Source organism: Astatotilapia calliptera, chromosome 14 (assembly GCF_964374335.1).
Source record: "Astatotilapia calliptera chromosome 14, fAstCal68.1, whole genome shotgun sequence".
In the NCBI taxonomy this organism is placed as follows: domain Eukaryota; kingdom Metazoa; phylum Chordata; class Actinopteri; order Cichliformes; family Cichlidae; genus Astatotilapia; species Astatotilapia calliptera.
The window spans coordinates 29,509,679-29,526,752 of record NC_137435.1 but is presented as its reverse complement, the minus strand read 5'-3'; the positions used below and the strand labels follow the sequence as shown (position 1 = coordinate 29,526,752).

Here is a 17,074-nt window from a genome sequence, read left to right as displayed (position 1 = left end):
CCTGTCAGTAACTACATTTGAATTTTGCAGCTTCTGATTGGCTATACTTTATTGCACATAAAGGCTGGATAAAAACGTTAATGCAATCAAAATGTACGCAGCCCTCGCTGGAAAACTGGGGATACAGTACAGTACATAAATGATGAAGCAAAGACAAAACATTAGTGTCATGGAAGAAGAAATAGTCAGTGCATCACGGGAAGCTCCCAGCAATAAAACCTGCATTTGTATTGACACATAAACCTTAATTTGTGAGCAATTTTCAGTGTATTTCAGTTAAATTAACGAGACAAATATAACAAAAGGGATTTTATACTTAGAAGAAGAATATGAAATTGAAATATTAAACTAAGAAAACTATAAATACTGCAGTTCTAGAGTTACAGATATACAATTAAGCTTTGCATATCAGTGCTGTATAACCCAGGGAATGTACTTTTTTTTAAATAATTGAATAGTAATGGAAATCATGAACTGTTTTTCAGAGGTCATAGATCAAATGAGCAGTAGAGTTTTTCTCACAGAATGGTTCTTTCACATAGAAAGCAGTGTGTGCTGCAGGTTTAGCAAATGGCCCATCATTTGTAAGCTCTGTCTGGACTATATCACTTTTTGAGGTCATCCTTCTTTCTGTCAGTCTGCCCAAAACATCAACGGTATCGGTGAAGACAGAAGACAGTGACACATGGAATAGATGACAAGGATGCTGGACTGGAAGATCAAGTCTCAGACGCATTAGTGTGAGTAAGAGCATTTGGAAACCTGTCAGTTTCTTCGATATTGGCAGGAAATCTTTGACAGTGTTGAAGAGGGACATTAAGACTGCATAACAATATAGTCCAGTGTAATATCTTACTTTTTCGGTATCGTCCTTTAAGAAAGTTTCATTCAGCTCTGTCTTTTGCAACTGTGCTCGAAGCAGTCTGTTCTCCTCCAACAGCCGGTTTATTTCTGCTCTGCCCTGTTGACTGCACACACAGTCCTTCGTCTGCCCTTCAGCTTCCGTGACGCTGTCACTCCCATCACCACTGGATTTGTTACATCCATTTCATATGCTGGTTTGCCTGCAATAATGCCAAATCAAAAGCTACTCAGTCGACATGACGTGGTTCTGCAGCATCACACATTAGCATGTTTTATCTCATTATCTATGACCGCAGCGCATTGAAAAAAAAACCCACTAAAAGCCTTTTAGTTTGGTCCTTTTACAGCATCCTGCCATGCGATTACATTTGTTCCTGACCACCGAGAACACTCACGTTAACTTTTATCGAGTGGAAAAAAAGTTAGCGTGTTTATATTATGCTAACATAGCTGTGTCGCTAGCGGTCACGTAGCACATCATTATATACCAGCTAGCCCAAGTTCAGTAACCCTACAAATGTCACTGCTGTTTAGTTTTCTGTCTTCATTTATGTTGGAAGTGATAAGAAAGCTGTACGTTTTAATTTGTTTCCAAAACCCCGCAGTCAGGACATGCTATATTGTATTTAGATAGAAGCTAGCGAGCTAACTTGCTGCTAACTTCTAACTCATATGTCATAAATTCCATTGTCATGGATGCCTGGATGTTTAACTCAGTTGTTACACCTGGTAGAGCAGAACGCTGATAATTTTATTAAAGATGAAAGACTTAAGACAGTGTTTTAACTCTCAGTAATGCCACAGTGATCATTTGATATATGGACCTGCAGCAGAGTTTAGGCCCAGACACGGCTAGTGACGTCAGACTGAACAATCGGATAGTGATATGAATTACTTTAGAACTCACCGGAGAGAAAATGCCGCGAGCAAACCAACAAAAAGCTGGGGATTGCACGGAACTCGATATCCGCTCGTCTCACCGCTGCAATCCATGCCTGGCGTCTTTGTTTGGTGGATACATGGGATCCCTCACGTTGCCGCCAGGATGGAAAACGATGAAAAGATTAATCCAGTTTCTTGCCTTCACGATCGTGAGCTCTAACGTTGCAACCGACTACACACAGTCACTGCTTTGCTGTGCTTCTGCAGCATATCCAGTAATGGTGACAAATCCTCCAGCGTTGCAATAGGAAGCTGCTCTTAAGCGCAGAAAGAATTGTTTCCAGGGATTTCTATTTGTATCCAGCTTGGCGTGCAGGATCCTTTGTGTAATCTATGCTTACATATGTATTTTACACACAGACAATGTGAAAAATACAACACATTGCTATGGATTGATGCTGAAAGTGCTAATTGCACTAAAAAATTTAGCTGAAAAAATAACACCAACTAAATAGATAAGCATGTCTGTTAACAAAAAAACCCAAACGCTTTACCCAACTGGGGTTTTTCAACTACCTCAGGGACAAAGCTTTACCAAAATCTTCCAACTCAGACCCTGTGACAAGGTCTGTGAAAACCACGTTTTTATGCCTGAAATTCTACAGTACTACACTCCCAGCAGATGAGCTCATGCAGCCTGTCACGAACCGGGACATACAACCATGACAAAACAGGAGATGCACACACAATTTATTGTGTTATTAATTTAGATCAACTGTGCTAATATAGTATACCAAAATGAAAACAATAACTCAAATTTCTCATGTACACTTTCTACAGAGGCACCATCGAGAGCATCCTGTCGAGCTGCATCACTGTGTGGTTTGGAGCCTGCAATGCGTCCTGTCATAGAACCCTCCAACGCATAGTGAGAGCTGCAGAGAGGATCATTGGTGTCTCTCTCCCCTCCCTCCAGGACATTTACAGCACCCGTCTCACTAAAAAAGCCCTTTGCATAGCGGCTGATCCCACGCACCCAATGCAAAGCTTCTTCAAGCTGCTGCCGTCAGGGAGGAGACTGCGGAGTCTCCAGGCCAGGACCAGCAGACTGAAGGACAGCTTCATCCATCAGGCTGTCAGGAAGCTTAACTCCCTCCCGATTCTGCCCCCTCTCCCCTCCTCTCCTCCATGGTCTCACTGAACTCTGTCACATACACACACACACACTCACTGGCCTGCACCAGTTACCAGTCACTTTGTGGAGCATTGGACTGCCATTACCTCATAAGACTTTGTTGTTATACTATCTCTAACCGTATATTACTAGATGTCCATTTGCACTATTTGCCTATTTGCACTACTCTGCCTGGTTTACACTCAATGTCATTTACCCATACCTGAATATTGTATATTGTATATTGCATAGCTTTCTTGTTAAATTGTATTGTATTTATTTAAATTTTTACTTTTTAATTATTTTATTTGCATTTTTTAATCACTCTCTTATATTTAAATGTTCATTTGCTATTTCATCTAGGGTTTGAGAGTAACGAAATTTCTATTCTCTGTATGTCCTGTACATGTGGCAGAATTGACAAATAAAGTTGACTTTGACTTTGAGATATTTGAGGTTGTGCTGAAAATAATGGTGCCAAATAAGGCAAGAAAAACATATTTTAAAGGTGAAATATAGAGGTAAAATCAAAAATAGTCAAGAATGGCCAATTATACCCTGGACCACAGAGGGTTAAATTTGAAAACGGTTTTAAAAAAAAACATCCCCATTCTAAAATGTCATGTGACAATCTGATTCATGAAGAGTGATGATGTCACAAGGACATGTGATGATGTCACAAGGACATGTGAGGATGTCACAAGCACATGCCTTTGAGCCTTTGAAGTTTTTCTATAAATAGGGGTCAGGAGCAGCAAGTTTTAGTCAGTTTGTTCGCAGCCTTCAAACGTTCGACCAGAGCTATATTTGAAAGTATTTGTAAACCTCTTCAGAGTCACTGAAATTTTTTTTAAACGTTCTCACCAATTCACTGAGCAAACAAACACATTTCAGTCAAGATGACTTTCACCTCAAATCATCTTGAAATATGTAAAGGGACCCTTTTGGGAGGTCACTACAAGGTCGAGGGTTTCCTTGAAGAAGGGGGCTTTGGTATTGTAACCAAATGTTGCAATACAAAAACCAACAAAGTCGTTGCTATTAAAGTCAACAAGAGCGACCCTGAAATTCTGCAACAGGCGAAAATGGAAATTTACATACTGGAGAAGCTGCGAGGCTTGGATGCAGATAGATGCAACATTGTTAAATGGAATGACTTTTTCATCGACAGTGACCGCATCTGCTTAAATTTTGAACTCCTCGATGAAAGCCTGTGGCAGTACATGCGGTACCGGAGGAACCGGGTTCTCCCAGTAACAGAAATCAGGCCAGTGTTATTTCAGCTCGCAAATGCCCTGTCCCACCTGGGTTCTTTGGGAATAGTGCATGCTGACCTCAAACCTGGAAACATAATGGTTGTGGACCGCTATGAGTGTCCCATCAAAGTCAAACTTACAGACTTTGGTTTTGCATGTCCCGCATCTACAGTGATTCCTGGTGACTGTGTGGGGACGGTTGGTTATAAAGCACCTGAGGTTATGATTGGTAGTCTATTTAATGAAGCAATAGACATGTGGTCCCTGGGGCTGGTAGCTGTGGAGCTTGCTACTGGGTATCCTTTCTACCCTGGGAGAAATGATTATGATGTTTTGAAATTCATCATACAGACCCAGGGACAGCCACCAGATCATGTTTTAGACTCTGGCTTTTACACTGATAACTATTTCATAAAAGACAACTACAACGGACAACACTGGACATTTAAGACCGAAAGACAATTTCAAGATGAGACAGGTTGTCAGTCCAAGGACACTCGATGCATAAAACTTAAGTGCCTCGATGACCTTGAACAACTACTGAAGATAAGGGGGTGTTGGGAAAAAATCCAAAATGTATTTGTCAGCCTAATCAAAGAGATGTTAGCATTGGATCCAAACCAGCGCATAACACCCTCGGAGGTTCTCCACCACCCCTTTTTCAATCCTGGCCTCTCTAAGAGTTCTCCCTGCACTGACATGAGTAGCACAGGGGGACAAAACCTTGTGGTCTCTCAGCAGCCTTCTAGTTGCAAAAGAGAAGAATCACAGAAAATCAGCTGCAGTTCCCAAACCTCAGAAGAATTTTCTCAACAAGAATACGTCAACGCATCAGCCAACACATCCTCCTCTATAGATGATCTTGAAATATCTAAAGGGACCTTTTTGGGAGGTCACTACGAGGTCGAGGGTTTCCTTGGAGAAGGGGGCTTTGGTATTGTAACCAAATGTTGCAATACAAAAACCAACGAATTTGTTGCTATCAAAGTCAACAAAAATAACCCTGAAATTCTGCAACAGGCAAAAATGGAAATTCTCATCCTGGAGCAGCTGCGAGGCTTGGATGCAGATAGATGCAACATTGTTCAATGGAACGACTTTTTCATCGACGGTGACCGCATCTGCTTAAATTTTGAACTCCTTGACCAAAGCCTGTGGGACTACATAGAGGACCCGGAAAACCAGGGTCTCCCCATAAGCGAAATCAGGCCAATTTTACATCAACTCACAAATGCCCTGTCCCACCTGGGTTCTGTGGGAATAGTGCATGCTGACCTCAAACCTGGAAACATAATGGTTGTGGACTGCTATGAGTGTCCCATCAAAGTCAAACTTATAGACTTTGGCATTGCATGTCCCGCATCTACAGTGATTCCTGGTGACTGTGTGGGGACGGTTGGTTATAAAGCACCTGAGGTTATGATTGGTAGTCTATTTAATGAAGCAATAGACATGTGGTCCCTGGGGCTGGTAGCTGTGGAGCTTGCTACTGGGTATCCTTTCTACCCTGGGAGAAATGATTATGATGTTTTGAAATTCATCATACAGACCCAGGGACAGCCACCAGATCATGTTTTAGACTCTGGCTTTTACACTGATAACTATTTCATAAAAGACAACTACAACGGACAACGCTGGACATTTAAGACCGAAAGACAATTTCAAGATGAAACAGATTATCAGTCCAACGACACTCGATCCATAAAACTTAAGTGCCTCGATGACCTTGGACTAATGCTGAGTATAATGTGGGGCTGGGAAAAAATCCAAAATGTATTTGTCAGCCTAATCAAAGAGATGTTAGCATTGGATCCAAACCAGCGCATAACACCCTCGGAGGTTCTCCACCACCCCTTTTTCAATCCTGGCCTCTCTAAGAGTTCTCCCTGCACTGACATGAGTAGCACAGGGGGACAAAACCTTGTGGTCTCTCAGCAGCCTTCTAGTTGCAAAAGAGAAGAATCACAGAAAATCAGCTGCAGTTCCCAATACTCAGAAGAATTTTCTCAACAAGAATACGTCAACGCATCAGCCAACACATCCTCCTCTATAGATGATCTTGAAATATCTAAAGGGACCCTTTTGGGAGGTCACTACGAGGTCGAGGGTTTCCTTGGAGAAGGGGGCTTTGGTATTGTAACCAAATGTTGCAATACAAAAACCAACAAAGTTGTTGCTATTAAAGTCAACAAAAATAACCCTAAAATTCTCCAACAGGCAAAAATGGAAATTCTCATCCTGGAGCAGCTGCGAGGCTTGGATGCAGATAGATGCAACATTGTTCAATGGAACGACTTTTTCATCGACGGTGACCGCATCTGCTTAAATTTTGAACTCCTTGACCAAAGCCTGTGGGACTACATAGAGGACCCGGAAAACCAGGGTCTCCCCATAAGCGAAATCAGGCCAATTTTACATCAACTCACAAATGCCTTGTCCCACCTGGGTTCTTTGGGAATAGTGCATGCTGACCTCAAACCTGGAAACATAATGGTTGTGGACCGCTATGAGTGTCCCATCAAAGTCAAACTTATAGACTTTGGCATTGCATGTCCCGCATCTACAGTGATTCCTGGTGACTGTGTGGGGACGGTTGGTTATAAAGCACCTGAGGTTATGATTGGTAGTCTATTTAATGAAGCAATAGACATGTGGTCCCTGGGGCTGGTAGCTGTGGAGCTTGCTACTGGGTATCCTTTCTACCCTGGGAGAAATGATTATGATGTTTTGAAATTCATCATACAGACCCAGGGACAGCCACCAGATCATGTTTTAGACTCTGGCTTTTACACTGATAACTATTTCATAAAAGACAACTACAACGGACAACACTGGACATTTAAGACCGAAAGACAATTTCAAGATGAAACAGATTATCAGTCCAACGACACTCGATCCATAAAACTTAAGTGCCTCGATGACCTTGGACTAATGCTGAGTATAATGTGGGGCAAGGAAAAAATCCAAAATGTATTTGTCAGCCTAATCAAAGAGATGTTAGCATTGGATCCAAACCAGCGCATAACACCCTCGGAGGTTCTCCACCACCCCTTTTTCAGTCCTGGCCTCTCTAAGAGTTCTCCCTGACATGAGTAGCAAACGGGGACCAAACCTTGTGGTCTCTCAGCAGCCTTCAAAACAGAAAGATCATAGAGAATCAATCTCCAGCATTGCTTCAACCACGGACAAAAATGACAAAAACACAAACAGGGATTGTAAAAAGCCATTAACAGCAGATTACATTGCAAGAATTAATTAAGCTGCTCCAATAATGATCACTTTGGCTTTTTTGTCTTTTTTAATTTTCACTCCCCCCACCCCAACCAGTCGCGACAGATGGCTGTCCCTTTAAGAGCCTGGTTCTGTCGAAGGTTTCTTCCTTTTAGAAGGGAGTTTTTCCTTCCCACTGTCGCTCATTGCTTGCTCATAGGGAATCACTTGATTGTTGAGGTGGCCAAAACTCTAGGGGAACTAGCAATTCTTGTGAAAATTGAAAAGGGAAAAAAAGCCTAAAAACATAAAAACAACTGATGAATATGTTCTTGAACTAAGGCACAATTTTGCTTAAAATCCATTAAGTAATCTCTGTGTCAAGTTCTTACCAATATTCAAAGCGGAGCAGCGGACAACTTACCATTACATCAGTCCTTCAATCAGACATAATTTGATCCAAATTGGAAATAAACTGGATGTTTATTAAATAAACCAGCTTTAAGCATCATCTAATTGTTGTTTGTAACTCTTTTTAAATATAGTGCTAACCTTTAGCCTCCTAGTAGACATACATGTTTTATAAATGGGAAAATCCTCTTTTCTTTAGAAAAGTTAAGCTCTGACCTTGAAGTCAAGGTCCCTGAGATTTAAACCTTACAGAGATTTTTAGTAAATGCTACCATGGTATTAATTAAAAAATTCTACATTGTCTCGTTCTTGAGCTATTGCATTCACAAACTTGGGTGTCCACAGCGCCCCGCCATATACCAGACTCAAAAGATTATGAGGTAGGTGTTTTGTTTTTGTTTGTTTGTTTTTTAAGTTTTTTCATAAAGATTACAACATAAAAATAACACAATTGGGAATATTATTGTCATTTTTGAAAACACTATTTTGATGTTATCTAATGCAGTGCAAAAAATAAATAACTAAATTGATAACTGGCACTGAGTCTTCTGTGTGCACACATTCTGCATCAACACACAGGGAGACACTGAGACTTCAGAAATTTTTCACTGTGTTTGTCTATACAGCCACAACTTTCAGATTTTTCACAAACAAGCAGCATGGATTTTGTCCTCATCATTTCAGCTAGAAGTACTTTATAAGGGGGTCTTTCAAGTGAACATTGAACAGGTACAGGTGCTTGAAATCCTTGAAAATGCTCGTTCAGGAGTTAGGCCTTTTTCATACAATCCCCCCATTTTCAAAGGCTCAAATTGGATTGAACAAGCAAGTTTTTTTGTTAATAATTGACCGTTTGGAGTGTAGAACTCATAGATATCAAATGTTGTTTCCTCCCTTGCGAGGCCTTTACTGTATCTGCCTTCAGTTCTGGTTGCTTTGCACTGTGAAGCTATTTGAAAGTATTTGTCAAAGAACAATGAGCACTAGATATCCACTAGATGGTGTTATAGTAAAACACAAGCATAACCCTCACTTAGACAATTTTACCTGATACACAGTTTGTGACCATGTATTTACTCTTCTGGCACTTTGCCTTCACAATTTTGTATTAATTTCACTACCTTTTGGCATGATCACCTTTTAATTTGTTTCTCACATTTGTGACAAAGACACTGCACTGGAGGCAAACAAGACTGTGTAAATACATTCAGCAAGTTGGATTAGTTTCCAGTTTCTGCTGAATACAAGCAAAAACCAGTCACTTCAGAAAGATGTTCAGAATAAAATCTGTAAAACTGCCAAAGAGCAGCACGTGAAGGTAACCGACATGAAGATAACAACAGGGTAACAAATGCAAGTGAATATGAGCATCTTTTTATTTCGCAGCCTTCCGTAAAGACGCTGAAACACACACTGTAAAAAAAATCCGTAAAAATACAGTACTATCTACAGTATAAACGTGAAGGAATTTTCCGTATTAGTCATTTACAGGTATTTTTCTGTATTTCTCAACTACTGCAATGCATTCTTTCAGGCTTCATCTGGATTTTGGACTCTGAAGTTGGAGAAACTGTCTTCAAATTTCTGTGGTAAGTATTAAAACTCATGTTTCCTTTTATCAAAATAATATTTTTCAAAAGACTCTGCGTTTTTATTTAGAAAGAATTGTTAATTTATTTGTTAACTGGTTTCGGCTGTCTCCAGACAAGTCAGGAATATTTTGCTGACTCATTTTTAAAAAAATAATTGTTATTTAGGTTTAACATGACTTAAGCTTTATTTTAGTTAATGTTAAAATAATTTTTACTGTGATACCACCAGTTTTGCCCTTCAGTGGCTGAACCAGTTTTCATAAATATTATAGTTAGCTGTCTGTGTCTCTCTGGGTATTACACAGCTGTGACTGCTAACTAGCTAATTAGCGAAAGTCAGCGATGTGGATAACTGGGGAAAGTGAGAACTTATGGTCCTAGAAATTATTCTAGGACTCTCATAAGTACTGTATCAATACCCATGTTTTACAGTTGGCTCTACTGTACACTTTAAAGGGTTTCGGGCAAAGTTACACTAACCCTAGTTTAACCCTCAGACCTTCCTGGCTGAAGCTAGCAAATGCTAATGTAGCATTAGCTTTTGCTGATGATACTTTAGCAGCACTCTGATTTGGGCTGCTAAAGTAAATACTTTTAGCTAGCTGACCAGCATAGATTATTTCGGTGGTTAACAGACTGTAGTGGTAATATTATTGAAAGTATAGTTTCACCTCACCACATGTCTATTTTGTAGCACATAGAAATGTTTAGTTAATATTTATAGACAGACACATTTTCCCTGTAACTGTGTTTTTACTCCAGCATTTGTTGAAAATGTAATTTATGAAATGTTGAGCAGCATTTCTAGTATGTGGAATACTTTTGTCACCCCACTGTGCAAATATGATTAAATACTAATAATTATTACTAAAAAAAATTCAATAATAAATCAATAATAACTATTTCTTGATTGAACTATAATGTAAGCGCAGTGCTGGTGTGCAGGGGCTTTATATGCCTTGTCTATATCAAGCTTTTAGCCAAATATAAGCAGAGATATTTGTATCTTTCTTAAAAATCCAGATCCTTACAGATTATTTGAGAAATGGTTCAACAGCTATCACTACTTGACTCTAAGTCCTGCAGTGGAAAAATATCCCTTATTTCACCTTTGATCACACACTTTGGTTTTCCAGTGCAGAGCAATGAAAGACTTCACCAAGTGAAAAAAAAGATGAAGATACAAGCTGGTAATGATCCAGAGCAGCTGGTCTCAGGAAATGAAGAAAAACCCTGACCACCTTCTCTACAAACACAAGGTGAGTTTAATGTTGTGGTTGATTTCGTTTTTCAAGGTACCGGTATGTATGTTACTTTAATTATAAACTGCTTTTGTTGCAACAGAATGGTGTTATGTGTATGCAACTACGTGAATTATAATCCTTTGTAGGGCTGTGTGATATGACCAAAATCTCACATCCCAATATAAGACATTTCTCTCCTGATAACGATATATATCACAAAATAGTGCATTTTCTGTAAATTCTGTGATTCTCGGGCAACTCGACTTATGTGAAGTGTTTTCAGTTGGGCGTCGTGTACCTGGAGTCGAGTGTTTTGACCGATGCATGAAACGATACATTTTTAGACATGAGTTTAAACGGCTGCCATTTTCTTTCTGAGTATTTATTTCACGGCGTGCTGCGAGGAAAAGCCTGTTCTAACGTTTGAGTCTAAGGATTATTTTGAGCATTTTCATTAATGAAGTGAATGTAATTCAGTAATCAAAGGTGTTTGGCTATAACTGACTACATGTGTATACTGTATCATAAGTGGACAGACATGGATGTAAACCACACCTTAACCATTTGGCTGAGGCAAAACTACCACAAGGCAGTGATTCTAACTAAAAGGTACTATGGATATTATTACATGTGAACATATAGTTAAATATGACATTTTTTGTTTGTCGGGTGTCCTGTTTGAAGAAAACACTTGGTAGCCACTTGAATGAATGTAAATAAACACATTTACATGAGGGCAACCTGATTTTAAGGAAATAAAAATGCTCAAATTTGAAAGCTTGTGAGTTATTTTGTTCATGTATCAGCTGTTTAGTAGTTTTATGACAAGATGGATGCTGTCATTATATTTTAGTATAGTTTTAGAGTTGAGGAGAATAAAAGAATATTTAACATTAATTGTACCAATGTTGTTGTGTACGAAGCACAAATTAATTTAAGTTTTAATTTATGAATTTTTGAGTACATGGTGTACTAGGTTGTAATTGCATAGAAATGTACGTTCAAGGATATAAAGAACTATATTTAATGAGTTACAGTGAAAAGAAGTGCTTGGAAATAGTAATATAAACAGAAATTTCAAATTTTCTATTTACGGAAAATATCAGTTAATGATACAGAAAATATACTGTGAATAAACGGAATCTTCCGTTTTATAGCTGAAGGAAATGTCCGTAAATAGTACAGAGAGTATACTGTAAATCTACAGAATTTTCCGTTTTATCGTTTACAGAAAAGTCCGTCAAACTTCCGTAAAAAAACAGAAAATGTACTGGCAGAAAATTACCAGGACATTTTCCGTTTTTCTACGGAATATTTTTTTACAGTGTGGTTCTGCCAGAGGTTTCTTCCTGTTAAAAGGGAGTTTTTCCTCTCCACGGTCGCTCATAGGGATCAATTGGGTACAATAACTTTGTTGCTTTTTGGTCCGTCACATTGACCAAAAAGCAACATGTTCTTAATAGAGTGGCAAGTGAGTGTTTTACATTTTCCATCTGTGAACGGTAGCTTCTACTGCTCATTTATTGATTTGGCACCAATTTGGCACAAAATAAAGAAAACTTTAAACGACAACAAATGTTCTCGTCTTTCTTCAAGTCATTTTCAATAAACAAATTCAATAAATCAAATTGCATTCAGTTATTCTTGTATTTCCTCGCGTAATTAGTGGCTATCTAGTCAGTAGCCCAAAGTGCAATATGTTAGCTACTAATAATATCTTTGTATTGTTTTTCTTTGGACCGATGCTCACATCGATGCTTCTGTTTGTTGTTGTGGAAAAATAATTTAAACATCGAAACCAAACCGATTTTCTGAGATTTATTTTAAGAAATTTCAAACCTCTGCAAAGGGATCAATAAAGCCGTCGTGTGGATACAATCTTGTCTATTCAGTGGTTGGGAGTGAAGTTCTCACCTTCATGTAGGCACCAGCGTGATAATTAAGTGTGTCAGCAAGACCAGGTATTTAAGGAGCGGCTGTGGCAGCAGCCAAAGTAACTGCTGTTTCCCTTTCAAGCTTCCTAGTTTTTCCTGGAGTTCAGCCTTCAAGTTGATTCTTCCCTCCCTTAATTCAATTTACTTATTTGTAAGCTACATGTATGCTCACTAACAAAGCTAAATGAGCTAAAGCTAACGGTGCTCTTTAAATTTGAAGAAAATCCAGTTCACTTTCTTTTCTCATCAGTCCTCTCGATTGTGTCTTGTAGCAGGTTTTTGGCTTTAACACATCAAAGATCTGATGGGTTGAGTTGGCCATAAGGCTCGTCAAAGTTTAATAGTGGTGGCTTATTGGGAAAAACAGTCCTGACAAAGTCAATCAGCCCCTCCTCCCAAACATTAATGGATGATGCATGCATGAATACTCAGCAAACATCATCTATAAAAAAGGATCTGTATGTTCTGTATGTTCTGAATCACCATAAAGTTGCTAATAGCAAGAACACAACACAGCCGGGTGTCTGCTACTCTTTGTTTATTCAGATCTCTTTTCACACAATACTCTTGTTGCTTCTGAGCCTCTCGTTTTACTAAAGGTTATGATGGAGCAGCAAGACTGAACCAGTGGCTGGATAACATGAGGAGGAAGGAGTGGAGACCTGCACAAACATCATGTCTTTAAAGTGCTCGCTTTAAAACAGAATGCTTTCTAAGAGTGAAAGTTTAAGAAAATCTAACTGTAATATTTAACATGCCTACTCTCCTTTCCCCCTATTTGTACTAATTTAGGGAGCACAGCAGTTGCAGCCATTTTAAGGTTTGTTTTTTGTTTTTTCTCAGGCGAGGTCATCTGTCAGAGGGGCAAGAGGCAATATTTTGGTAAGTACTGACACAGAGGTAAGTGACTCTCCAGGTTTATTAAAGAAGGAATCAGAGTTTGGCAGTGCTGTTAAAAATTCAAAATGATTAAATTTAAAAAATAGAATTTCTTTCATTTCAATATTAGAAAACCAGACTGTTTATATTCAGTGTTATTTATGTCATTTAAATTTAAATGCTCATTTTTGTTTTGTGTGTGTTGTTGACGAGTATTAAGACTAAGACACAGATTATTTTCTGTCCCAAGGAAGGTCGATACGTTGGCCTTTAGCCAAAAGCAGACTCAATAAAAAAAGATATTTTCACGGGAATACAAAGTTTCGTTTGTTACAGGAATCTTAATCACATGAACGTGGGTGAGAAACACTGGCAAGGACTCCAGTGTAACAGAGGGAGAGCTTGGTTAATAATGGGCAGGACACACTGGGAGCAAAGGTGAAGCACAACAGCTGATTTTGTTACTTGTCTATGAGCTCCTGGAGTAAACCAATGTGCCAGGTTGGGGAAGTTTCACTCTTGGTGTTTCTAATTTATATGCAATTGACTGAAGCATATACATATTGAATTATTCATAGGACTTTGTACAAAATATAAATGTCTTCCATGTGTTATATTGTGGTTTGATGTTTGCATATGTGGATGTTTTGTTCCTCATTTGGTTTGCTTCCCCCAGACTTGGGCTATTCCAGATGCTCACCTGAATGATAGAGAATAAAAAGAAGCCAGTTGCTGTTACAGGGGTTGGGTTCTTTGGTGTGTTTTGGTGGGTACACTCATGCTTTCATTAATAAAGATTACTAGATGATAAATATTTTTGCAGCCTCGTGCCATTTTGTTTGAACCTATACGTGACTGCTGGCCAAACTGATATAAATAGTAAGTGAAGTAAATAAACTGCCTGTGGCTTCTCAGGAAGTCCTGCATTTGGGTCCTGTTATTCACTCAAACCTGACAATAACACATCACCCTGTTTTATCCACAACTGTAAATTTTCGGAGACATCCTGTTACATTTACTGAGATCAGCAACAGACTTGCTGAATTCAAACCTCAATAAAAATGTGAAAATGACTCAGCTTTTCCTTCTTTTGTTTTTACAGCATTATGGACTATAAGTTAAAGCAATTAATGATGCAGTGAATGATGGTCAAAGGGTTGATCTTTACACAGAGCACGTCTGTCCCTTTTTATTAGCCCATTACAATTATTCCCCCATCACTTTAAAAAGGCAACAAAACATGCATGAAACATTTCTTCAGAGATGTAATTCAGTTTTAATTATATAGCGCCAAATCAACACAACAGTCACTTCAAGGTGCTTTATATTGTAAGGTAAATACACTAAGTAATACAGAAAAAAAAAAAAACCCCAACAATTGAATGATCCTCTTTGAGCAAGTACCTGGCAACAGTGGGAAATAAAAACTCCCTTTTAACAGGAAGAAACCTCTGGGAGATCAAGGCTCAGGAAGGGGCAGCCATTTGCCACAACTGGTTAAGGGAGAGCGGAGCAGGACAAAAGAAACACACTGTGGAAGAGAGACAAGTTAGTGTCACAATCTAAATGTTGAAGTTGGTCGACATTTTCAGATCAGACTTATGGTCTTTAAGCCAAGTTTAAAATTTGTTTTGAATGTCCTTGGTGTAGTTATTGATGCCATTTCTTTTTATGACAATCTGTTCTTAAATTGTGTTTTATTTCTCACAAAAGTGAAAAGATTATGGAAGAAAGTTGAGCCAAAGAACAGAGCTGGCTCTTAGACTTTGAGTATAGGAGGCCCTCAGCAGAACTTTTAAAGAGAATAAGAAACACAGAAAACCGTAGATAAGGAGGTGTGCTCTGACAGTGCAGCGCAGCACCCAGAAAGCTATTTGGCATTGGCAGAGAAGACTTAGGAAGTTATTCAGGAGCAAAACCCTGGTACTCAACTTTGCTGCTCAAACCTCAAATATATTGATACTTTTACGCCAATATACAATTTATTTCCAAAATTGTTACAACAAAGAAATAAAAAACCAAACATAGATTTCATAACTTTTTATGCTAATTATTATTTGAAAAGTCATTACAAAACAGGCAGTTTTTGAAAATTCAGATGTAACTCTAACTACAGTCATGAATAAGCGAACATGAATGGAGACTATGTGCTGTCTTAAGACGTTCAAGCAGGGCTCTAGAGTGCGACCAATTTGGTCGCAAATACGACCAAATTTTTCAGTGGTGCGACTAAAAAGAAATATTTGGTTGCACCTGTGCGACCAACTGTTTGGGTAGCAAAAAAAAATAAAAAATCTGCAACCTTCCCTGTGGTCAACAACATACATTTTGCCCCTATCGTGGACTAAACCAATCAGAGATAGTAAGGGGCGGGACCTCTCTGATTCGCCGTGGTCCAGATGAAGGTGCAGGTGGTAGTGGGAGGAGTAGCTTGAATAAAGCGATATCAATTCATTAAATCCTGAATGACTTTTAAATATAACTGTGTTTTGCCAGAAACGCCAGATTCTCAGATTAAAGCTCACAAAACCATTTCAACAACAACCAAACAGCAAATGAGAGCAGGTACACGGATTCACACAAAGACGTAAACACTAGAGATGGACCGATCCGATATTACGTATCGGTATCGGTCCGATACTGACCTAAATTACTGGATCGGATATCGGAGAAAAATAAAAAATGTAATCCGATCCATTAAATATCACGAAAGCAGCTCACAAAACTTGCGACACGCCGTAACTCACCTCAGAACGTTAGCACGTCGGAGCAGTATGCATCACATGATAGAGCGGCTGTGGCATGCGGGACCTGTCGGTGGTCTGGAAAGCATGTGGAGCTTCGCTAGCAACCCGGCATTTCATCTCCGACAAAGTTATCCCGAGAGAAGTAAAGCAAGTGTGTTGAATGTTTGTAAAGCATTCCTGCGTTAAGCTTAACAAGCGACTGCCTCTTCTTGCTGCTACTTCAATCATGAAACTGCTTAACGATCAGCTGATCGGCTTTTCTGTCGCGAGTCCGTCTCTCTGGTTTGTTTTTGGCCCACTTTGCACCAGAAAGAGGAAACCAGCGGATAAACAACAGCAGCACGTTTAAGCTTGATCAGCTGTTGTTAGAATTTATTTATTATTACTTTCTACACCAGGATCTTTTTCTACGTAGCTGACGCTGGTAACTGTGCAGGGGCGGATCTAGCAAAGTTTAGCCAGGGGGGCCGATAGGGCATTAACAGGGAAAAGGGGGCACAAAGACATACTTTTCTTTCTTATTCTCATTTAAAATGTCGAGCTTTTAATAAATAATTATCTGACACCCAAAGTTTTAATTTGATGCAAAATGAATATTAGTCCATTACTGTATATAGTAACTATTAAGTCTAATATACCCTAGTAAGCTATAGTACTTTTTCCTTTGGGAAGGTACCATCTGTGCAGTCTGCAATTTTGTTGAAGAAAGATGTTGAATCTATTTAATATTTCTTGAAAAATAATTGATTTCTGTGCATTTTTTTTCACACTGCATCAAATTAAGGTTGATTACGTCGATTAAGCATCATGAGGTGGAGCGTGAGGGGTGGTTCCCTATTTTTTATTTATTTATTTTTGTTGTTGCTGGGAGTTGGAACCCT

The 17,074-nt window shown here is 39.0% G+C and overlaps 1 long non-coding RNA gene across 1 annotated transcript; it reads right to left on the bottom strand.

Annotated features, from left to right (window-relative positions):
• Positions 1-450: 450 nt before the first annotated feature.
• Positions 451-2,593, bottom strand: LOC145420148 (uncharacterized). Its single transcript, XR_013901441.1, has 2 exons — positions 1,772-2,593; positions 451-1,064 (listed from the first exon to the last, which is right to left on the bottom strand). It is a non-coding gene; the product is annotated as an uncharacterized LOC145420148 (long non-coding RNA).
• Between the last annotated feature and the right edge of the window lie 14,481 nt (positions 2,594-17,074).